Raw genomic sequence first — 26,124 nt, forward strand, 5'->3', positions numbered from 1 at the left:
GTGAATTACTCATCATTTGCATCATATTATTGTGGTAATGCGCAATATTGCCCTCCAGTTGGCAAGTTCATAATCAGCCACAATACTTCCATGATTTCGCTTTTGCAGTTAAAGCGACATTCCCATAATTAAGCCCTCCGGTGGGCATGAATTAATACTATAGAATTTCAACAAAGAATTGTCAGGCCAATTTTGCTCTCTACACCCTCTATTGTCTTTTGATGGCTGTTTCACATATTAAGTACGTCTTGACCACTTATGATTGAAATTTCTCAAACCTTGGACTATATTCTACACAGATTCTCTTATTGTATGTGGTTAGGCCACCTGTTCCACTATTATTCATTGTGTACACCATTACCTCAAGAAGCAGTTTTCTCTATTTTATCTACATTTAGCAATTTTTTATATATTTTATACATTTTGTATGTCCACTACTGTCTCTTTTTCTTCTTCCAAAGGACCACATTTTGTCAACTAAAAACAACCTCTATGGAAGATTTACAAATGTACATAAAGTTCTTCACTCTGGTTTAATCCCCACAGGGTCATAGTTCGGAAATTCAGGATTTGTCTTGATTCTCTACATCTCAGTTTTCATTCCTGATCTCCACCCCTCTCATGTGGCAATATACATTCAAGTGCGTATACTTTCAGAAGTTTCCAATCGCTGCTGTGTGCTGCCTCCATCTGTTTGGCGACTGCGTTAATCCTGTCTTTGTTGGTCGTCGCTCTGATGTCTTCTAAGATACGCTTTTTGAATTCATTTTTTGTGCTGCCAATATACTTTAGCGAGCATGGGCACTCAATTACGTATATCACATGTGTACTCGTACAGTTGATTAGTTGTTTTATCTGCCACATCTTTTTATTGGGTAGCATTACTTCTTTTTTGTTTACAGCAATTTGGCAATCCTTACAGCGTTGGCATTTTATAAATCCTTTGGTATTCAACCATTGGATTTCTTTTTTCTTTTTTGTATGGTCTTGATGGTGGCTCTGTATTAGTCTATCTCTCAAATTCCTAGCTCTCCGGAATTTGACCAGGGGATGATTTCCCATTATTTTTCCGGTTGCTTGATCTAGATGTAACAGTTTCCAGTTTTTCCTTAGGATATTAGCAATCTGTTTGGATTCCCTGGTGTAGTCTAGGATCAATCTTACTTTTCTTTCCTCCGGTTTCATTTCTTCCATGGTATTTTTCATTTCTTGTTTAGTCGTTAAGGCATCCTTCCGATTTTTCTTGTTTGCTCTTTGCCATCCTTTCATTATGGTGTTTTTATTATATCCTCTGTTCTTGAATCTTTCGGCCATGGCTTTTCTCGTTTTCACCCATTCACTTTCCTCTGAACATATTCTTCTCAATCTGAGGAATTCACCATATGGAATGTTTTCCTTTACAGATGGTTTATGGAAACTTCCGAAATGTAGAGTGGAGTTGGTAGCCGTTTCCTTCCTATGTAGTGTTGTTTCCACTTTATTATTCCGAAAATAGATCTCTGTGTCCAGAAAAATAGCTTTATCCTTGCTGATTTTATAAGTGAATCCAATGTTCGAAGTAGAAGAGTTGAGGATTTCAAAGTATTTTTCCAATTCTTGAATTGTTCCTTCCCACACAATTAGGAGGTCATCTATATACCTTGTCCATTTTGCAATTTTTTCTACAAACAAGTTATTATCTGGGTACCATGCCACTTGCTGTTCCCACCATCCCATCGTGAGGCAGGCATATGCCGGACTGAAAGAAAAACCCATAGCGCATCCATGGATTTGTTGATATATTTCTTCTCCAAACAAAAAGATGTTTTGCGTAAAGCACATTTCCACCATGTCTATTAACATCTGGTTATGTCTGTTGAATTGGATATCACGTTCTTTTAGGAAAAATGCACACGCATTTAGACCAATGTCATTGTCAATGTTCGTATACAGTGATACGACATCCATTGTGACCAATAGAAAATTCGGTTGCCAAGGTAAATCCTCTAGATGTTTTAGGAGGTTCGTTGTATCTCTTAGATATGAGCTCAAGTTGGTTACGAACGGCATAAGAAAAAAGTCTATGTAATTCACCACCGGTTCCATTAATGACCCCTTTGATGACACGATCGGTCTTCCTGGTGGTTTGAGTGGGTTCTTATGCACTTTCGGTAAGAAATAGATTGTAGCTGTTACCGGATGTTCAGTGCTTAGGAATTTCATTTCGTCTAAATCAGTCAAATCTTGATTGTTCCAAAGTTTACGTTTTTGATCCAATTTTTCCTTGAAAAGTTTGGTTGGATTTGTTTGCAATTTTCTGTAGTATTTTTTGTTATTTAATTGCAAATGTGCCTCTGTCACATAGTCCTTTGTGTCTAAAATGACGATATTACCGCCTTTGTCTGCAGTTTTTATCGTTATTGTTTTGTCATCTGTTAGGTTTTTTAAGGCATTTCTTTCATCTTTAGTTAAGTTATCTTTATATTTGAATCCTTTAATTTTATAGATATCCTTTATAATTGCATCTTGGAATAAGTCAATATTGTTCCCTTGAGGTAGCTGTGGATAGAATTTGGATGGTACTATATATAAGACGCATTTGTCAACTGGTTACTCCAATAACAGTGCAACAAACCGGGATTCCACTCAGCTTCACTTCCATATGCCTAAAGAGTTTCGGACTGTCAAAGTCTGTGATCACAGCCTGCCAATGCAGCGTCTCAACAACGTACTGCCTACTACTAATTAATTCATACCAAGTCTTAATTGCCCTCTAGTGGGCTGTCACCAATGACTCATTGCATGCTGGTATTTGTAGTTTAGCAGTATTTAATACCCTCCAGTGGGTGTTGAGATGCAACACACACTCTTCACTGATGACATCATCAAGTGAGTGTGTTTTAAGAGTTTATGGGTGTTAAACATATATACTAACCTACAACAAAAGTTAAATTAGTATGCTAAGTGCACTACTGCTGAGTGATACTACTTCTAGCATATATCATGTGAGTGGCTGTGTGACTGTATGCATCCTTGTGTATATGGGTGTGTGAGTAGCTATGTGTGAGTAGCTGTGTGAGTGACTGTGTGGGTGTATAAGTGGATGTGTGAATAGCTGTGTAGGTAAGTGAGATGCTGTGTAAGTGGCTGTATTGGTGAGAGAGTGTGTGTGTGTCAGTCGCTGTATGGGTGAGAGAATGGTGGTGAGATTGCCACTATGGGTGGGTAACTGGATGTTTAGTGACTGTGTGGGTGAATGAGTGAGTGGGTGTCTGAATGGCTGCATGAGTAAGTGAATGGGTGTGTAAGTGGCTGCATGCATGAGTGAGTGGATGTGTGAGTGCTTATATGGATTTGTGAATTGGTATTTAAGGGATTGTGTGGGTATGTGAGTGAGAGTGTGAGTACTTGTATGGGTGAGGGAGTGGTTGTGTTGAGAGGTTGTATGGGTGAGTGAGTGGGTGTATGAGTGACTGTGTAGGTGAAGAAGTGGGTGTGTGAGTAGTTGTATTGCTGATTATGTGGCTGTGTGAGTGGCTGTATGGGTGAGTGACATGTTGTATGAGTAGCTATATGGGTAAGTGAAGGGGTGTGTGAGAGGCTCAATGGAAGTGTGAGTACATGTGTGAGTACAGGTATGGGTCTGTGAATAAGCATATGAAGGGGTGTGTAAATGGGAATATAAGAGGTTGTATGGGGGTGTGAGTGGGTGTATGAGTGGTTCTGTGGATGATTTCATGAGTGATGTCATTTGAGATATCTTCAGTGATTTTACTGAACATGTCATGAGTGATGTAATATTTCCTGATCTGAACTGAATATGTGAGGTCATAAGCAGTGCATTATGAGGCATAAATCAGAGTTGACTCCGGTAACTATTCCTGCTTAATTTCACTAGTTTTGTATGAGTTAAATCTGAGCCTAATTATAAAGTCTCTGTGACCTTTGATTTTTTTAAGTGAAATTCCAAGGTTCATTACAGTATCGTTAACACTTATTTTTGTGTTCTAATTTTACAATAAAAGGTTTTTCTTTACAATTTCCGAAATTTGCGATGTCGTCAGACATCGCCAATATCATTTGACCGTGACACAAAGGAATATGACTGTATACTACACTTTTTTTGTATGTGGACAGGAAGTACACACCCATTCACTTTTCCTGAATTTTCATTCAACACATTTGATAGAGAGCTCATGGCTGTATTTAGGAGAGTCATTTTTGGGCGTGTTTTAATGAAAAATGTGCAACTCACCCTGGAAAGGAACAGGAAGTTCAGGTGATTGCATCAGAGGAATCTGAAGAGGAGGAGGCAATCCAAAAGAAATCCAGCATTGCCTGGAATTTCTTTAGAATCTCGTCAGGATAATCAAAAACAGTAGCAAAGATTGTGCAATGCACATTATGTGATACAACTCTACCTAGAGGAACCAGTAACAAGTACTCTTGTGAGATGACATCAATGTTGTACCATATAAAAACTTACCATGGAAATCGTCTGAAGAAAGCACTAAGAGAGAGAGAAAGAGAGGAGGAGCGCTTTCTGCATCATCTCTGTCGTGTCTGGCATATCTACTATGCTTGTCTAGTTATCCTGTGGAATGTTATCTTTCATGTGATGTCATGGAATGCTAGGTACTGGACTCTAGGAGTCAGTTGATAACTGGGCTGAGCAAGTAACATACTGCTCCTGGTGGGGTTTCTTTCCTCTGTGATGTCATGGAATGCTAGGTACTGGACTCTAGGAGTCAGTTGATAACTGGGCTGAGCAAGTAACATACTGCTCCTGGTGGGGTTTCTTTCCTCCTTGACTTATACTTGTAACCCAAACTTGGAATAAATACCTTAACCTTCCACTTCGTCTGATTCCTGATTCCTACACCACCACTACAATCTCCACCAAACAGACCCGGATGACAATTTCCATCTGATGTCACCTCTGCTGCTGATTATATGACTCCTGAAATAAATCAAGTTGCAACCTATTGCATAGACTATAGAACAGTATTGAGTGTGGGAGAGCAGTCTATCACAACACTTTTTAATGCTGCTAAGATTCACAAATGCAAGTTTTTTTAAGTGAACATTACAGTTTTTTTACCTTTTGTGAGTTTTCTTTAGCATCCAAATAATGAATACATATATATATATATATATATATATATATACACACACATATATATATATATATATATATATATATATATATATATATATATATATATATATATATATATGTATGTATATATATATATATATATATATATATATATATATATATATATATATATATATATATATATATAAATATATATATATGAGGGGGAGATAGGGAAAAACTGTTAAAAAGATTAGAAACTCAAATGATAGTTGAGTTAGACAGTAAAAATCCAAATGGGTTAAACAATACAGAAGATCTGCATCACTATTTATGAAATATATGAAAAATACCTGATAGTACATTCCAGAGTCAGTAATATGTACCACATACAAAAATGAACCTCCAATATTTTCAAAACAATTTTTAACTCAAAAATAGGAACAGAACATTTATCCTCCAAAGAACCGCTAAGGAAATTTTAATTGTAATCTAATTGTTATAATATTTATTGTGTAATTTTATGGGTTTGGGATTTAGCATTGCACTGCACTTTGACACTTTATAATTCATAAGCACTTTAAGCAGCCTCCATTATGTTTTTACAGTGTAAAATGCATATTTGCATTTATGCAGAAATAACAAACTCTCAAACAAATAGACAAAACCGTAACTTTTAAAGGAATACGTTTTCCTAATAAACTGCACCTATATAATATGTATAGACTGATATAAAGAGTCAGTAAGTTATAAGGATTTACTAGTATATTCTTTAAAAAAATTAATATATTTATGGTTTTATTATAGAAATTATATTTATGAAATGTTTAATAATGAGTAATGAATACATATATTTTTATATATATTTTATTTATTTAGGTGTATATAAGTTGTGGATTCGAATGTTGTGTAATCATCTATTTATTGCAGATTTTTGCACAAGGAATTCAGAATTGATACGGAGTCAGTTTATTAAGGAATTAAAGCCGATTATGAGAGTTTATGTTTACATACTTGTACATTTCCATTCATGTATGTTTAGTGAATAACAATAATTTGTTCACTGCACTGTAACAACAAGAGGCAAAATGCACCAGTTTGTTTTCTATGTCTATGCTTGAATGCATCACATGATCATGTGCACTGTGGGCGGGCAGTTTAAGAAAATTTAAAACAACCCAATGCTGTCTAAAAACTTTGTGTGAGCAAAAGCACGGCTGTGCTCGAAACGCGTCGCAGCAGAGCGAGGGGGTAAATAAAAACCTTTCTGCCTGGTTCCCTGTGGTCCGCTTCCTTCATTTCCTCGGAAATATATATAACGTACCATTGTGAACCTTTCTGAAAGAAAGCTTACAACATATGAAGAAACAATTCTGAAGAGAGAAATGACGTTCTGCCCAACAGCCAAATTTGACCCGGTGCAAACCAGAATAGCTATCTTCAAGTTTGTCTGGAAGCGCAAATTACAAAAAATATTTGGTTTGAAAAATCAATCTGGACCTCGAAATATTCCGGCAGAAACAGCAGAAACCGGACTTGCTCTCATGGACAGTGATTTAACACTCATCACAACCGCGCACGAGCTTGTGGACCAGGATGATGTGCCCAGCTCTATGGAGGTGCTAAGGAGGGAAGAGATCGTACAAACAAGGGATCCTAGCAATCTAAAACGCAAATCAAGATTTTTACCACATGTTACACATGATGCAAAAGACGTCTTTAATGACGCAGTCCTCCAAGACCTGGAGAAAATGACATCAAAAAACATAGAACTGACAAAAAAAGAACTCCAACATCTCACGGTTGGAATGAGAGGCAATCAAGTCTCCGAAAGATGATACTTTGATTGAGATCAAACCCTCAGATAAGGGGGGAAATATCGTAATCTTCAGCAAAAGCAAATATAAGAACGAGGCCCTGAGACAGTTACAGGACAATAGCTGCTATAAGATCATAGACAGAAGGGATTTTTCGAAATGCATAACAGATTATCATGCACTATTTGAGGGGTGGAGGGATGAGGGAATGCTCAATAAAAATGAATACGACTATTTGCTTTGTGAACAACCGATTATTCCTACATTCTACCACCTCCCCAATGTGCATAAGGATATCAGAAATCCCCTGGGGAGGCCCATAGTTTCTTCTATAGGAAGCTTACTGGAGAATACATCAATGTTCATCGACAGTTATCTGGCCCGCTTTGTCAGAGACTTGCCCTCCTATGTTAGGGATACCCAAGATTTTATAAGACAAATCAATGGCATCAAGTGGGAAAAAGACATGCTTCTCATTACCCTTGATGCTACCAGTCTATAAACCTGTATAGAACATAAAGACGGTATCTCTGCTATAAAATGGTTTTTGGGGAAGAAAAACATGAAATATCATCAACATAACTGTATGCTACTAAAGATGACAGAGTTCTGCCTCCACAATAATATTTTTCTATTTGCAGGCAGCATGTATCGCCAGATGAGAGGGACCGCCATGGGCACGTGCTTCGCCCCCAGCGACGCAAATTTATTCGTCGGCTGGTGGGAGAAGCACGTGGCCTGGGGGGGGGGACCAATGAAAGATGGCTAGATCATATCATGATCTGGTCGAGATATATCGATGATCTGTTTGTCATTTGGCGGGGCGATAGATCCTCGGCTGAGGAGTATGTCGCAACGCTAAATGACAACGATCTCAATTTGAGATTCACCAGCAACATAGGTAAGACATCGGTATATTACCTCGACTTAGAGGTCTTTGTGACAGGAAGCTCCCTACAAACTAGACTCTATCGTAAGCCCACGGCGGGTAATACGTATTACATGCGGCAAGCCATCATCCCAAGAGTATGATAAAAAATATCCCAATTGGGGAATTATTACGCTGAAGAGAAACTGTTCTGATCCTAAAGATTTCTCACAGGCACGGGATGAAGCATTGTCAAGGTTTAAAGATAGAGGATACTCTAGCTCAACACTAACAAATGCAGTGAGCAAGGCGGAGCTAGTAGACAGAAAAGACCTCATCGAGATGAAAGTGAGGGAGACGGAGCCACAGGGTGTAGCAAGAATGATTACCAGCTTCAACATGAGGTCTAGTGAGCTGGTACAGATATTCAATAAAAACTGGCACATCCTAGGGATGGATACAACTATGAAAAACATACTACCGTCAAAACCGTCTATAACTTACAGGCGTTGCCAGTCTCTCAGTGACCATCTAACTAGCAGCCACTTTGAGGAATCCCCCAAAACATTAAAATCTAAACCCACGACCCATGAGAGAGATCACAAAATTCTTGAACTGTAATTCTGAATTTGTAATTTATTGCCTGGAATGTCCATGCTCCATGAGATACATCGGTAGTACAATCAGCCCGGCTTAAAAACGTATCCTGGAGCACATGCGTGCCATCACAAATAAAGATAAGAACTACCCGGTGGCACGCCATTTTGAGACCCACCATAAAAGCAATAGGGACCTGTTGTCTTTTTACCTAATTGATCTACTGGGTAAGAAAGAACGGGGTGGAGACAAGATAAGAGCGTTAGGGGCATTAGAATCCAGGTATATAATTGACCTCCACAGCATGCAGCCCAAAGGATTGAACAACGATGAGGAACATTGAATCCATTTGGAGTGATCTGGTCCATTCTCTAAGGTGATACTATCAAATGTAACTATAGATCTGCAACTAGTAACGTCCTACCTAGTTAGACATACTAGGAAGACACCCAGTTGGGAAGTTTGATTTGAGTTTATAATATCTTACTCCTCTTTTATATCTACTCTTTTCTCTCTCCCAATTAATTTCCTGGGAGTAATAATATTTGAATTGCATTATAGGCCCATACAGGGCGAAACAACAGAACAAGGTAACCAAAAACAGTTGATTAAGCCCATAGAGGGCCAAACAAAATAGTGCATGTATGGGTGCGGTGGTGAATGTAATATCCCATAAGAGAAGAAGTATATCAACAAATATCCCTTGTACTTTGGCACTAGAATGAAATATGACATTGACAATGTTGGATATAGCCTTGTTGTTTTTCTTAAACTGCGCGAGAACTTTACTGTCACCATTTCCCCGGCGTATGCAGTGTTTTTGATGTTTATATATGTAATACATATTGCACATTACAAGATGGCTGCCAAGAGATTCTTGGCAAGTTCAGGCCTCTCTCTATGTACAAGGAGGGGTGGGGATATAATGGTGAACTGCACGCAATTATGGTTAACACTGACGAAGCCTAAACAGTGAAACACGTTTGTCAAGGGGGCAGGGGGTCTGCCAATAAACAATTTATGGTGAACACAGACTTGGAGTGCCGTCTACTTCTTCACTCGAGGACCTGGAGTGTGTGGCAGTCATATATATATATATATATATATATATATATATATATATATATATATATATATATATATATATATATATATATATATATATATATATATATATATATTGCCTTGTCTCTTCTCACCACGATTACCACGGCTGAAGTCACGGCACAGCAACAGGTCAGTTCACAGATTTTTTATTTACACACCATGTGCAAAATAACGTGCATCACAAAACGGACGGCCTACGCATTTCGGCTAATCCTAGCCTTCCACTGGACCATAGAGTCCTTGGGTTTAGACCTCATTTTTAAAGTGCTCAGTGTAAGTACCCTCTTCCCTTTCCTTGGTCATCTAGACCATCAACCCTGCACAGTTTTTTTGCCGGCTCACTAACGCGGCCATTTTGCATTTCAAAATTTCTGTAAAGTACTATATTTGTTCAAAGTCATTCAAAGCCAAATTAAAGTATATACACATTAACATTTTTACAATTTTGTGCATCCCATTCTTTTGTTACATTTCCGATTTTGTAATAATTCATGAATCCAGTGATTCTCAATTATATTCAGTAAAGTACTCTATTAATTCCGCAAACTAGGCAAGATTGTTTTTTAACATTGTTTTTCAGCCAAGTTAAATTCCCGCTGGTATATATGTACACTATTTACATTTTGGTGATTACTGTACACAGTCTGTTTAGTGTTCCATAATTATGTACATATTCCTTAGTACCCAATTTATGAGGCTGTATTGATTGGGTGAAAGGAGTGGACACTTGAGATTTCTGTAAAGTACAGGTGTTATATCCACTAAATTCATATCCTTATCACCCCTTCATTCTATGTTATTCCATTGTTATCCATTTACTTATTATCTCGAGTTCACTCTAACAACGATTCATGATAGACTCTGTAAAAAAACCTGGGACGCTACAATACTTTGGTTTTGAATTCTGGCTGATATGTTGAGTTTTGTTGTCCAGTTTCCAATTTCAATTCAGAAAAGGGGGTGGTGATGAGCAGAGTGTCTGAATTAAGCAGACCACTCTTACCCAGTCCAAAGATCAGGGCTTGATCCATCACCGTTATTTATCTCACTGCACCATCCCAGCTCAGAACCTGGCTATATACAAATCAGTCTGTCCCTGGCCCAGTGCATCATGGGAACAGGGCAGACTAAACTACCAAGCCAATTCTTCACCAGAAAGGAGACAAGCTACCGGGGACCGGTTTCTGGCATTTCAGCCTTCTTCGGCCCGGCTTCCAATTTCATCACATCTATTTACGTAATTTTCACATATTATTTACATAGTTTTTACACTTCTCTGATTTGTGAAACAAGTCTCTCATTTTCTCTACCATTACCTCCTCTTATATTTATAGGTGTACAAACAGTTCGGCATCTAAATTATGTCCATATGGGACCTCAGTTCCCATGCCTAGTATCATTCTGGATTCAAGTTTTCGAAGTTGTAATGTTCGATCTCCACCCCTTTCCGAGATTTTGCTTAATTTGATTCCTGAGTATTTCAGTAAGGCTGGGTTACTCTGATGGTATTTGGCAAAATGTGTGGCGATGGGGTAGCTAGGGTCTTTGCCCTTGATTGCCCTTAAGTGTTGTAACATTCTTAATTTCAATTTATTAATCGTGCTCCCGATGTAAGATTTATCACAGGGGCATTGTAGTCTATAAACCACACATTTTGATTCACACGTAATGTGGTCTTTTATTTTCTCTATTTTGCCATTTTGAAGTTTGTATTCCTTGATGTTCACGCCATGATCACAGGCCTTACACTTATAGCACTTCCAGAATCCAGGAGCTGTTAACCAAGTTTGTTTGTCTGGTTCTCTTAACTCAAGATGGCTTTGTGTTAAGATATTTCCTAGAGATGAAGTTTTCCGGTAGGCAATGCTTGGATAAGTTGTTAAGTTACTTTTCAAAGTTTCATCCAGGAGCAAGATTTTCTAATGTTTTTGTAATGCCCTTTTCATTTCACTACTTTGGTTGTCAAAGTCAATGATTAATCTTGTCACTTCATTCTTTTGATCACTTTCATTGTCCATGATGTTTTCAGATCTTTTGTTTTGCAGTACAAGCAAATCCACTCTCTTTCTCATGGCCATCCTTGATTTTGCAGAGGATATCACTTCTTCCGGATATCCACTTTCCAGAAACCGATGGCTCATTTTATTTATTTCATCCTCTAGATCCATTTGTTCAGAGCAGTTTCTTTTTGCTCGCAACATTTGGCCATATGGAATACTCCATTTTAATTTCACAGGATGTCCACTATTTGCGTGGAGGATGCTATTGCATGATGTCGGTTTCCTGTGGATCTTGGAGCATAGTTTTTTGTTCTTTACAAATATCTCTACATCTAGGAAGATGAGATTTGTGGAGCTGATAGTTGAAGTGAAATGCAGATTGTAATCATTTACCTCCAGGGATTCAATGAATAATTGGAGTGAGTTGTTGTCTCCTTCCCATATGATGAACAAGTCATCTATTAAACGACACCAAAGTTTTATTCTGGATCCATTTTCATTTTCTTCTTCTTTTTTCACTACCTCACTTTCCCAGGCCCACATCAGGAGGTTTGCATAAGTGGGCATAAATGATGTCCCCATTGCGGTCCCCTGCTTTTGGAGATACATTTTCCCCAGAAACAGGAAGGCATTGTGTGTTAAGCAGTAGTGAAGCATGTCCAATAGCATTGCTGTATGTTCCAAAAGGCTTACTGAGCGTGCTCCTAGCACATTCTTGACAGTTTTCACACCATCCTCATGACGTATTGAGGTGTAAAGAGAAGCAACGTCTATGGTTGCCATTAAATAAGTTGGATCCATTCACTCTCAGAGAACCTTTTTAGGAAATCCATTGTATCCCTCAGGAAAGATGGTAGTGCTATCACATAGTTCATTAAAAATATATCTATGAATCTTGATGTTGATTCCAATAATGATCCTATGGAACTTACAATTGGTCTTCCTGGAGGTTGTATGAGGGATTTATGAATTTTAGGTAAAAAGTATATTGTGGCAACAATTGGACTCTCTGTTTTTAGAAAACAATATTCATCAAAATCAATTAGGCCCCTTTCTTTCCAACCTAACAACAAAGAATGATATTCACTGGTCCATTCTTCCATTGGATTTTTCTTTAGTTGTTCATAATGTTCTTGGTTGTCGAGTTGCCTATTGGCTTCCAGACTGTAGGATGACACGTCCTGTACAACGAGGTTACCGCCTTTATCAGATGATTTGATTATTATTGTTGCATCATCTTTAATTCGGACATGGCATTGTATTCTTTTGGTGAAAGATTTTGTTTCTTCTTCGCGTACTTGACCGATTTTCCCGCGATCTTTGTTATTTCTTCTACCATTAGTTCATAAAACAAATCCACCTTGTTGCCCGGTGGAAGTTGTGGACAAAATCTTGAGCTTTTTTTTAAACCACTATCTCCTCCTGTGTTTGTGGTTATTCCCATTGTGTCATAAAACTCAATCTCCATTTGTGATGATATTGTATTATCACTTTGACTTGCTGAAGGAGTTTCTTTAATTGATGTTAAAGTTATAATGGCTGGTAGGTCCTTTTGTATGACAGTGGACATTGTTTCTTTTGCCTTGGGGGCATGTGTTTTCCTAGGGTCTTTTTCAGCAAAGTATTTTTTTCATTTTACTTTGCGGCAACATTTATATAAGTCAATGCGTGCGTTTGGTACATTCATATTCTTCGTGGGGCAATATGAAAGGCCTCTGTTCAAAAGTTTTAGTTGTATGTCTGACAACTCTCTGCTTGATAAATTTATAACTATGTTGTCAGATATCGCCATTTTCTTCATTGCTACTTTTGCTTTCCTTTGCCTCTTCTTGGTTTGATTTCTTTTTCCGCCCCTTCTGGTTTTTGATTTGTCGGGGGTTTCTTTGGTGCTCTTTGTTCCCTTCCCCACGTATTGAATCTGCCTCTCCATCTCTGTCGCGTGACAGATATATATATATTACCTCGCCAGTAGGTAGTTATAGCTAACACCTAGTTTCCATAGGAAAAGCATTTTTTGATTTGCTAATAACTTTAGCGTCATTTCACGAATCTTCACGAAATTCTCCAAATAAAAGGTCTATTCAGGTTCGCTCTTTTCCAGAAAGTTTGGGGGTGATTATAAAGCGGGCGCTGAGAAAGAAGTGGAGTCCCAAAAAGTGTTTTCTCTATGTTAATTCCCATAGGAAATTTTATTACAGGCTACAATCCGAACTGCTGAACAAAATTATACCAAATTTGGCAAAAAGGTATAGCTTGGTTCAGAAAGCGACCTTTTTTTAAATGGTATAAATCCGTTCAGTAGTTGCCGAGAAATTAAAAAAATAAAAGTGAAATAATAATTTTCTCATAGGAAACTTTAGGCAACGCTACAGTTCGAACTGGTTAACGGAATGACACCAAACTTGACAAAAAGGTAGTGCTTGATTCAGAAAGCGTCTTTTGTTTAAATGGTGTAAATCCGTTCAGTAGTTGCTGAGAAATTAAAAAAATCAAAGTTTCGATCTCTGGGGCAGCGGTGGGTTTGCGCACCCTCAAGACCACAAGCTTCACTGTGATTGGCTGCCAACACTCTAAACCAGGAAGTGTTGGCAGCCATCTTGTGACTCGGTAGAACCGAGTTACAAGAAAACAGTCGAAAAAAGATTAAAAGAGAAGAAAAGGGGGCAGAGTAGAAACATCCTGACCCCCTAGTCCTCCTCCCGGGGGTCCCACAAGTATCCGCAAGCCTAAAAATTATTTCTTTTTTTTAGTAAAAAAAAGTCAGAATGCGCAAATCCGGATGGTAAAAATGAAAATAAAAATGCAGCAGTGTCTCACCCCTTCATTTAAATGAGCCCCCGTGGGCCAGGTTCCAAGGGCAATCCTATAATTATATTTTAGGGGCTTGTGGGGCCTTCACAGCCCTGGGGACTGCCACCTCCCATGTAAATTAGGAGCAGGAGGACACACAGACCTTCTGCAGTCCAGGGAATTGCGATGGCTTCCGGCCAATGTTTTGTAATTGTTCAGGGGGCTTCGAGGCCACCCCAAGTCTCGGGGATCGGCACCCTCAGGGGCTTTAATTAAATATGCAGGATGGCCTTCTTGGCGCCCGAAGCCTGAGGGGCCACCTCCTCCCCGGGGCTTTGAAAATAGAGGGAGGAGGCGTGCGGTCCCCCTCCTGGAGCGCTTGATGGCCCTAGGGACTGCCATCCTCCAGGGCCGTCCCCTGCAATGTCCTGGGGTCTGCATCCCCGGGACATTTCCATTTGCTATGACAGGGCGGGAGCATGGCTTCCACCCTGTGATAGCAAACTCTGGTTTGCTTTGTTGAAGCGAGAGGAGGAAAACCTCATCTCCCTTCAATAAAGGAAGGACACTTGCTTTTGGGCAAGGGAAGCTGAATGTTAGCAGCTCCAAAAGCAATGCCGGTTTCCATCAGTGTTGGGGAGCCGGCAGGACCATGGGGACATTGGGGCTTCCCCTATGGTCTCCAACAGAAAGGGCAGGCCCATGGGGGATGGGGACCCCAGGGCCAGAAGTGGCCTGGGAGGGAGGCCACGCAGCCCCCTTCCCCTTTTTAAAGAGAAATTTATGAAAATGAACATTTAAAAAAAAAACTTCCACCCCCCACAAATAAATGTGATAGCAAGCTTTTGAAATGTGTAAGGTAGCAAATCGGTTGATGTTGTACAATTTGAAAATTGAAGATGAATGTGAGGTTGGACAAATGAGAATCATTGCCACCTATGGATTTACATATAAAAAAGGTAGAGCTTGGTTCAGAAAGCAACCTCTTTTTAAAAATGGTGTAAATCCGTTAAGTAGTTGCCGAGAAATTAAAACAAGCATTTGCAATGCAATAGGGCTCGCATTAGTAAAGTTAGAGGGATTAGTATTGTAAATGACACATTTTTTATTTGTTTTGAAATAGGCGAAATTAATAACTTTGTCATTTACAATGCTAATAGTGTTAACTTTTGCAAACGTGACACCTATAGCATTTGTAATGCAATATGTGTTGCATTTACATGACTTAGATGTATTAATATTCAAAATAACAATGGCTTGTATTTTTTTAATATTTAATACTTAAATAAAAGTTATTGTAATTTATAATGGCAATAGCTTAAACTTTTGCAAATAACTTTTTGGAAGATTATGTTTAGTGTATTTTTTTGTGATGAAAATACAAGGACAGAAGTGAAATATTATCTTTTTATGTGACATTTGTAGTTAAGTTTGAAACATTGAGAGAACATATTTGAATCAGTTGTTGTTGAATGGTTGCACAGACTGATGCTGTAGGGGCTCTGATTGATGTGGCGGCGACAAGTGATGCTGTGGTGTTCAGTGATGCTCTGGTAGCGCATAGTGATGTTGTGGTGCCCCTGAGTGATGGTGTGCTGATGCGATGGATAGTGAGGGCGATATATAGATAGAGGGAGGGCGAAAGATAGATAGCGGGAGGGCGAGAGATAGAGGCAGGGTGAGTGATAGAGGCAGGGCAAGAGGGCGAGGGCTGGAGTGTGGGCGAGGGATGGAGTGTGGGTGAGGGATGGAGTGTGGGCGAGGGATGGAGTGTGGGCCGGGGGAGGGATGGAGTGTGGGGTGGGGGAGGGATGAAGTGTGGGGCGGGGGACGGATGGAGTGTGGGGAGGGATGGAGTGTGGGGCGGGTAGGGATGGAGTGTGGGGCGGGGAGGCATGGATGGAGTCAAGTGAATAGATGGATGGATGGATGGAGTGCGGAATGGTTGGAGTGCAGGGAGGGATGGATGGAGTGCGGGGATGGATGGATGGAGTGGGGGATGAATGGATGGAGTGGGGGGATGGATGGATGGAGTGGGATGGATAAATGGATGGATGGATGGATGGCTGGATGGATGGATGGATGGATGGATGGATGGATGGATGGATGGATGGATGGAGTGGGGGATGGATGGATTAAGTGGGGGATGGATGGATGGAGTAGGATGGAAGGAGATGGATGGATGGAGTGGGATAAATGGATGGATGGATGGATGGGGTTGGGTGGATGGATGGATGGAGTGGGGGGATGGATGGATGGAGTGGGGGATGGATGGAGTGGGATGGATGGATGGATGGAAAGGGACGGATGGACGGATGGATGGATGGATGGATGGATCGGTGGGGGGATGAATGGTTGGAGTGGGATGGATGGATGGAGTGGGATGGATGGATGGATGGATAAATGGAGTGGGGGGATGAATGGATGGAGTGGGATGGATGGATGGATGGAGTGGGATGGATGGATGGATGGAGTGGGGGGATGGATGGATGGGAATTTACGAGAGAAGGTTGGAGGACAGCGCATAACAATGAGACTAACAGATCTGAGACATACTCAGGTGTTTTTGCGGTATGACTAAGCATCAAATGAAAAGAGCCTATGGATCGCTACAGTAGACTTCACGTTAGTTCGAGATAAAGACTGGGAAGGAAGGAAAAAGCACCAATTAAAATCAGGTGCGTGGGGTCTCTGTGAGAAAGCTAGTCGCGGGCAGCGTAGAGTAAAGGGGCAATTACTGGGAAGGCTGAATTATAATGCCAGTATCTTAAAAAACAGCTGTATTGTTCAGGTTTGAAAATCAGAGCCGGTTAATCTATTAAAGGCAAGCGAAAGAGGATCAGGTGGGCTCAAGTGTTCGGAGCCACACTTTTAGAAGAGGTGGCAGATTTACTTAATATTTTAGGATGAACCCAGGTCACTGAATGAAGGCTCAGGAACGGAGAGCGGAGCATTACCTGCTGCTACGGCTGCCTGCGCTGAGTGCGAGGAGGAGCCAGTGTGGGGGAAGTTAATGAAGGCAATTACAGCTGGAGGAGACAGCCTCGGGGAGGAAACTAAATAGAGCCGGCTGTGAGCACGGGAGCGTGGACGGAGCTGGAGGAGTTAACCCTTTCAGTTCTTGCTGTGGTGTATGTTAATGAAAAGAGAGATAAGGGTTATTTGAACCCTGAGTTTGAACAAATATATATTCCTAATATAAGCTGGTAAAGAATTAAATTAAACATTCCAAGGTGGGAAAGTCCACGGTGTGGGGAGGGAGAGGGGTAGTGGGAACGTACCAACTGTATACATTGCATATGGGAATTAAGTAACTATGACAGATTACAACAGTACGGCCCATGTGTCTCCTAGTCTCTGGAAGTTTACTTGCAATGGTTTCCACCCTTGGAGCTTCTCCGAACCCCTCAGCAGCAAAGAGGAGGCTGCTGAGAAGAGGCTCAGAGTGGCAGCACTACGAGGTCATTCAGGGTCAAAAGGTATATCATGTTACTTTCATCCAGTGGCGTAGGGAACCCCCGCTTAAGTGGGGGTAGACAATGCACCCCATGGCCTTCTAATTTGCGTCCCACATAAATATTCATTTCATTTCAAAGACCTTTATTTCGATCACAGATCATAAAAGATGCATAGTATTTGTACACAGTAAAAGAGATTAAACGTAATGTGATCCAATGATTAAGAACATTTTAAGAAAGAGGGAACATAGGTGCAATAAAAGTAATAAAATTTTCAGGGGTGCTATTATATAAGTCTTTTGAGCGCTCGATTCCGGGTGAACCACATAGAAGTCAAAAATTTAGAGAGGGCGTAAACCACAATGGGAGAGAGGTCTGACTTTAAAATTCTATAGGCAGGTTGGAAATTTCTAAAGCCCATGTTCTTAAGTAGCGGGACTAGCCAGTATCTTCTGCTCTTCTCGTAGCCCTTACAGAAGAAGACGGCATGAACATCGTCTTCTTTCTGGTGAGCACACACTGGGCATAGTTCTGTGGTGGATCGTAATTGCCATGACGCTGTGAATGAAGCTAGAGGGAGGCATCCATACCTCCACTGTAGGAATAGTTTTCTCGTTAGTGTTGGAGAGATTGAGTCAAGGACACTTTCAAGATAGTAAGAGTCTTTCACTTTGAGGAACGAATGTGTCAAGGATCCTTCTCTCGTGACATCAATGACTTTTGTCAGCATCAGTTCATAATAGGCTCTCACAAGTACTTTCTTTGGAGTCTTTGCACAAGAGTTTAAGGGATCCATCCATAGTTCCGGGAACCCTATCTCCTCAAGCATTGTCCTGACATAGGTTAACCACGGAATTCGTTTGGCGTTCCTCAGCTCTAGAAATTCCTGTAATTCCTCTCTGTAGCTTATAAGGTCTGGGCTAGACCACAGGCGTCTCCAAAAGGTTAGCGGTTTGATTCCCAGCTCTTCTGTTATAGATCGAATTCCCAGGTCCAATCTGAGGGGGAGTAGGGGGGTGCTCTGGGGTAGAGCGACAACCTGTCTCAGGAATTTGTTTTCAATTGTCTGTAGTTTTGGGAGTTTGGAATGCCCCCACAATTCACCCCCATATATGACACCCGCCCGGGCCTGAGTTTTGTAGATATGGATAATTGGGGATAGTGGACGATACGAAGATTTGTTCGCCAGACGCATCGTGCCACCCGCCAACTGAGCCAGTTTGATGGTCACTTTGGTCTGGTGAGTCGTCCAGGTTAGATGTTCATTTAAAGTTATCCCCAAGTATTCAATGTTATGGACACGTTCTAATTGGACAGTGCCGAGCCTGGGTGGGGCTCGGTTATGGGGGTTTGGATTTAATATCATAAATTTAGTTTTTTGTGGGTTGATCTCCAATCCACGTTTGGAGCAAAACTCCAGAAAGCCATCTAAGATGCGCTGGATTCCCATAGGGGATTTAGACAGTAGCAGGGTGTCATCTGCAAACATAATTGCTGGCACCCTGCTGCCTGTCAGCTTAGGAGCGTCGGTGTTGGCAATCCTGTTTAGGTGGGCAACAACCCCGTTCACAAAGAGGCAAAACAGGGTCGGTGCGAGGACACAGCCCTGTCTCACTCCTCTGCGAACGGGGAACCTTTCGGTTAGCTTGCCACCTTTGCCGCACCTTACTCGGGCATAGTTGTTGCAGTGGAGTCTCATCAGGATTGCCAAGATATCCCCCGGGACGTTTAGCTCCTCCATGTATATCATGTTACTTTCATCCAGTGGCGTAGGGAACCCCCGCTTAAGTGGGGGTAGACAATGCACCCCAATGGCCTTCTAATTTGCGTCCCACATAAATATTGATTGTTTTTATAGTTGGCCTCTTATGCCTGCAGACAAAGACTCATAAAACGATCTATGGGAAGGGCAGGGCTGAGTTGCAGGTCAAGAACTGCTAGGAGTGGCAAGTTCTGGAAAGGAGAGGGAAAAAGAAATTATGAAAACATAATTCTAAAAACAAAACAATTACCAGAAAGCAGAGTGAGTGGGGGCACATGAGGAAAGGGGTTGAAATAAGATTTTTAAAAAGTTTTAAAAAAAGGAAATATTTTGGTAGCTAAGAAATAGAAAGGGGGAAGGCGTGAAGGTTCAAAGGAAAAGTAAAGGGAAGGAAACAAGGAATGAAATATAAAAGTAAGGAGGGAAAAGTGAAAGGAGAAGTGAAAGAAAGAGAGGGTGAAAACAACTAGAACGGGTGCATGGATGAATGGTGGAAGGATGAAAGCCTCAAACAATAGGTGAAATTATCAATTAACAAAAGGTTGGCAGCAAGGGTAAAAGTTAAACAGATGGGTAGGTGGATGGAAAGTTGAACAATCGGCTGATAGCATAAATGAATGGAAGAGTGAAAGGAAGGATAATGGATATGTGCTGGGAATAATCATTGAATGGATGGAATGGTGAAAAGACTGGTGGATAGATGAGTGAAAGGAGGGATAAGCGAAATAATGGATGAATAAATTAATGGATTGATGGGTGTAAGAAATGTCAATAAATTAAAGGATGGGGTAAAGGATCCAGGAGTAGATAGATAGAAGGGCGGGAGAATAAATGGATTGATTGGAGGATGTAGAGGTAAAGAGAACTAATATGAGAACTGTTCGGCTCACTGTTTCTATTATTTGCTGTCTTTAGAGATTTGATTAAAAGTGGGGGGTATTCTCGTTTTCTAGCTACTCCCTTGCTTTCATTCTTCAAATAGGAAGTATTGGGGGGGCGAGGTCGAACAAGGGATTGTCAATCCTGTGTTGTCATTCAGGGTGAAAGCGAGCAGATGTCACTAGTGTTGCCCCGGGCAATTTGTTGCATCTACATCCATACCTCAAACCCGCTCCCGCCCTCCGTCGCCTAACCAGCTCTTAGTAATGGTTTCACTAGGGGCAATATGAAGGAAGCACACTTCAAATACATGTCCAGTCGCTTATTTTAACCCCATGGCTGCTCAGCATATTTCCCTGCTGTGCTGAGAAATCGTTACTCCCATTATGTATGACGAGCTGGGCTCGTCATCAGTGTTTGAGGAGGCTACTCCATGACGAGCCCAGCTCGTCATGAGCCTGGAAGGGGTTAAATGAGGTGGCACCACCTGCAGGCGTAAGACCGTAACTACATTTATGAAAGGAAATCGAAGCGGTCCGCTGTTTGCTTAAAAGCAGTCTGTCCAAATATCATTAACTTCACACTCAAAGCTGGCGAGGGCTGCTGCTTGCATATGGGTTGGTAAATGGGTATCCAGACCAAGCTTGTGCTTTGTAAGGAGGCTGCTTAGAGCCTGTGATAAGGTTTTTTTTGCCCTGGTGATGGTTTCCTGTTCAATATCTAATTACAATCTGCACATCTCGGTGTAATTACATAACATAGTAACATATTTGCATAGACTGAATTTTCTGTTTCTGGCCCACGGAGCACACAAGACACCATCCTGTTAGACCACTACTCTTCGATTACTACACCCCGATCAGAGGGGCGATGTCTACTCCGTGCCTTGTGTTTCTCCACTCACAAAACTCGTTGTATTAATGTCTCAATTAAATGGTTTTAGATTTGTCCTTTTGCTCTGACAAAATTTTTTTTTAAATACACTCAAGCATGTAATTAGATTTATTTGTTTAAAAAAGAAGTGAGAAAACGTTGGCAGTAAGAAAGCACTCAGACATGAAATGCGCAGGTTGCTGCTGCCCCATACGAAAAGGGTGGCTGTCCTGCATCCCAGCAAGTTCTGCCAGTTGCATTAAGCAGCCCGATGGTTTGAGAACTTTTTTGCCCACTAAAATTCTCCCCATATCCATTCCTTGCGGAATGGGATAGGCGAGCCCCAAAAATAACAGTGAAAAAATTATTTTCCTATAGGAAACTTTAGGCAAGGCTACAACTTGAACTGCTGAACGGAATGACACCAAACTTGATAAAAAGGTAGTGCTTGATTCAGAATTTGTCTTTTTTTCCAAATGGTGAAAATACGTTCAGTAGTTGCTGAGAAATTAAAAAAATAAAAGTTTCGATCTCTGGGGCAGCAGTTGGTTTGCACACCCTCACGAACACAAGCTTCACTGTGATTGGCTGCCAACACTCTAAACCAGGAAGTGTTGGCAGCCATCTTGTGACTCTGTAGATCCGAGTTACAAGAAAACAGTCAAAAAAAGATAAAAAAAGAAGAAAAAGGGGGCAGTGTAGAAACATCCTGACCCTCTAGTCCTGCTCACGGGGGACCCACAAGGATCCGCAGGCCTAAATTTAATTTTATTTAAAAAATGTCAGAATGCGCGAATCTGGATGGTAAAAATGAAAATAAAAATGGAGCGGGGTCTCACCCCTTCATTTAAATGAGCCCCAGGGTGGGCCAGGTTCCAAGGGCAATCCTATTATTATATTTGGGGGCTTGTGGGGCCTGCGCAGCACTGGGGACTGCCACCTCCCATGTAAATTAGGTGCGGGAGGACACACAGACCTTCCGCAGTGCAGGGGATTGCGACCTCTCCCGGGAATGTTTTGTAATTGTTCCGGGAGCTTCGAGGCCACCCCAAGTCTTGGGGATCGGCATCCTCCAGAGCTTTAATTAAATATGCAGGATGGGCATCGCGGTCCCACAAAGCCTGAGGGACCACCTCCTCCCCGGGGCTCTGAAAATAGAGGGAGGGGGCGTGCAGTCCCCCTCCTGGAGCGCTTGATGGCCCTAGGGACTGCCATCCTCCAAGGCCGGCTCCTGCAATGTCCCGGGGTGTGCATCCCCGGGGACATTTCCATTTGCTATAACAGGGCGGGACCATGGCTTCCACCCTGTGATAGCAAACTCTGGTTGCTTTGTTGAAGCGAGAGGAGGAAAACCTCATCTTACTTCAATAAAGGAAGGAGAATTGCTTTTGTGCCAGGGAAGCTGCATGTTAGCAGGTCCCGTTGCCCAAAAGAAATGCCGGTTTCCATCGGTGTTGGGGAGCCGGCGGGACCATAGGGACTGTGGGGCTGCCTTGGGGGATGGGAACCCCGGGGCCAGAAGTGGCCTGGGAGGGGGGCCACGCGGCCCCCTTCCCCTTTTTAAAGAGAAATTAATGAAAATGAATCAAAATGAACATTAAAAAAACGTCCATCCCCCACAAATAAATGTGATAGCAATCTTACGAAATGTGTAAGGTAGCAAATCGGCTGATGTTGTACAATTTTAAAATTCAAGATGAATGCGAGGTTGGACAAATGAGAATCATAGTCATCTTTGGATTTACATATAAAACATTTTATTTACACAAAAACAACAAAATAAAATTAGGTACAGCCATGGCGCGTCATCATCCCTTGCCAATCTGTAAAACACAAACTGCAAGACAAAAATTAAGATAAAATTGTGTGTTATGCGCCCATCAAAAGAGAGAGAGAGAGAAAGAGTGAGAGAGAGAGGAAGAGAGAGAGAGAGAGAAAGAATGAGAGAGAGAGGAAGAGAGAGAGAAAGAGTGTGAGAGAGGAAGAGAGAGAGAAAGAGAGAAAGAGAGAGAGAGAGAGAGAGAGGAAGAGAGAGCGAGAGAACGGGAGAAAGAGTGTGAGAGAGGAACAGAGAGAGAAAGAGTGAGAGTGTAGTGACCGGATATTCTGTCCTATTTTTTGAGTGATGGTGACTTTAGTCTACTACCATCTTAGTATAGTGGATAGATCCCTATTTTGGGCCTATTCTTAGGGTTAGCCTACTGACTTTGGCATAATAACATGCCCTTTCATCACTTTCGGGCCTGGAGGCCTATATTAGAGGGTAGATCCTTTATTCCTGATATCATATTACCTATTGGTAGGGCTTGCTTATGTACCTTGATAGAGCAATGCGTCTCTTTCATCTTTTTCGGGCCTACAAGGCCCAAATGAGAGAGTCTCCATTTTCCTTTCTGCCTCGGTTGCTCAAGGCGCTTGTAGGTCAAGAGTGATGTTTTAGTTATGAGCTGTTGATCACTGGAGAGGAACCAGTCAGAGCTGGCCCTTATCGGAGGAATGTAAGCAGAGCTCGCGTTTTAGACGAAACAGCAGCTGGCCACTGTGGGAGCGTCAGAGCCCCGGAGCCTAGTACAGGAATCTGGTGGGCGGCAGGTTACTGTCTGGAAATTTCCATGAATGAAGAGCTCTTTATCTTATCGAGGTGTAGAGAGAAGAGGCAGGCAGTTGACAGCAGACAGTGAACAGTAAGCAGTTGGCAGTTGGTAGTTTCAGATAACAGTTGGAGTTTGGAACAATCGAAGGCTGATGATCTTTTGGAGAGACTAAAGTTGCATCGTGAGTCAATCGTTTAGAGCAGTTGGAGATAGTTGAACGTCGGAGTTAGAATAATCAGAGTGAAGATGTTAGTTGAACAGATGGTTTCCAGAGCGGTTGAAACTATGTCATTAGATTGAAGTCTGGAGGTGAAGACAGTTCGTGGGCGAGAGGAAGTCAGTGCAAAGTGATCGGTGCAGAGCTGAGGAACAGAGGAGAAGACGAGAGAAGGGTTCCAGTGCTTTGAAGGAGCATAGCGGTGCAGACGTGTATCCGTGGGTGCAGAGTAGAATCTGAGACGAGCCAAGGCACAGATGAGAGAGGGACCCAGATGACAGCTACAACCGGACTCCGTAATTGTAAGGTGAAGTCTGTCCTGCTATTATAGTGTATAAATATACTAACTCTTTCCTTTACTTTTCAGGCTATGCTTAGATTGTTAGGTAGTATTGTGACTTTATAAGATAATGTTTTCTTTGTCTGTTATTGTGTAATAAAGGGACCCCAGTTTGTAACGAACACATACTTGAGTATTGTTTCTATGATAAAGCTAACCTTTCTTTACAGCCAGGTGCTATCGTATGGAAGGATGGGTGATTCCCTTCCTACAGGTAACTGATGCGGGAGATTGATGGGATTTTTGTGTCAGGGAATAATTCTTAAGTGTAACAATTTGGCAGTTCTTGTGTGAGAGGATCGGATCTCCTATCTATCACATTAGGAATAACAATTTATATAAGATAGAAGATACTCCTAGTACATATTAGGTATTTAGAAACTTCCCAAGTAGAGAGAGAGAGAGAAGAAGGTATAAATAGGACAGTGAGATCGCTCAAGATAGGGCATTAATGAAAGCACCAATTGAGATTGGTGTGTAGTGAGATCGCTCAAGATAGGGTGTTAATGAGAACACCAATTGTGGTTGGTGTGGTAGAGTGAGCTGTTCTCCACTATGAGAAGGAGGGTAGAATAGTCCGGGCCCAATTGTCGCGGGCTATAAGGTAAGACCATAGGATGAGATATGGAATTCCGTAGTTATTAGTAACTATTCTTAGTAACCCCTTAGATCTAGCAGTGTTTTTGATGATATAAGCTTGTATATTGCGAGTGCCCCATTCCCGGGTAAGTACTCAGGAACCATTGTAAATAGGGTCCGGGAAGGGATGGTGTTACGTTTTGGCCGGGTTGGTTGTATCTATGTGAGTGGGTGATTCTTGGTCTGAGAATCCGGTCATTACAGAGAGAGAGGAAGAAAGAAAGAGAAAAAGAGTGAGAGAGAGGAAAATAGAGAGAAAGAGTGAGAGAGGAAGAGAGAGAGAAAAAGTGAGAGAGAGGAAGAGAGAGAGAAAGAGTGAGAGAGAGAGGAAGAGGGAGAGAGAGAAAGAGAGAAAGAGTGTGAGAGAAGAAGAGAGAAAGAGAAAAAGAGTGTGTGAGCGAGAAAGAGAGAAAGAGTGAGAGAGAGGAAGAGAGAGAGAAAGAGAAAAGAGAGTGAAAAAGAGGAAGTGGGAGAAAGAGTGAGAGAGAGGAACAGAGAGAGAAAGAGTGAGAGAGAGGAAGAGAGAGAGAAAGAGTGTGAGAGAGGAACAGAGAGCGAAACAGAGAACGCGTGAGAGAGAGTGGAAGAGAGAGAGAAAGAGAGAAAGAGTGTGAGAGAGGGAGAGAAGCAGAGAGAAAGAGTGAGAGAGGAAGTGAGAGAAAGAGTGTGAGAGAGGAATAGAGAGAGAAAGAGGAAGAGAGAGAGGAAGAGAGAGAGAAAGAGTGAGAGAGAGAGGATGAGAGAGCGAACGAGTGAGAGAGAGGAAGAGAGAGAAAGAGTGAGAGAGAGAAAGGAAGAGAGAGAAAGAGAGAAAGAGTGTGAGAGAGGAACAGAGAGAGAAAGAGTGAGAGAGAGAAGACGAGAGAGAGAGAAAGAGTGAGAGAGAGGAACAGAGAGAGAAAGAGTGAGAGAGAGAGGAAGAAAGAGAGAAAGAGTGAGCGAGAGGAAGAGAAAGAGAGAAATAGTGTGAGAGAGGAACAGAGAGAGAAAGAGAAAAAGAGTGTGTCTGAGAGAAAGAGTGAGAGAGAGGAAGAGAGAGAAAGAGAAAGAGTCAGAGAGAGGAAGTGAGAGAAAGAGTGTGAGAGAGGAACAGAGGGAGAAAGAGT

The sequence above is a fragment of the Lissotriton vulgaris genome, chromosome 1_1 (assembly GCF_964263255.1).
Source record: "Lissotriton vulgaris chromosome 1_1, aLisVul1.2, whole genome shotgun sequence".
Classification (NCBI taxonomy): Eukaryota; Metazoa; Chordata; class Amphibia; order Caudata; family Salamandridae; genus Lissotriton; species Lissotriton vulgaris.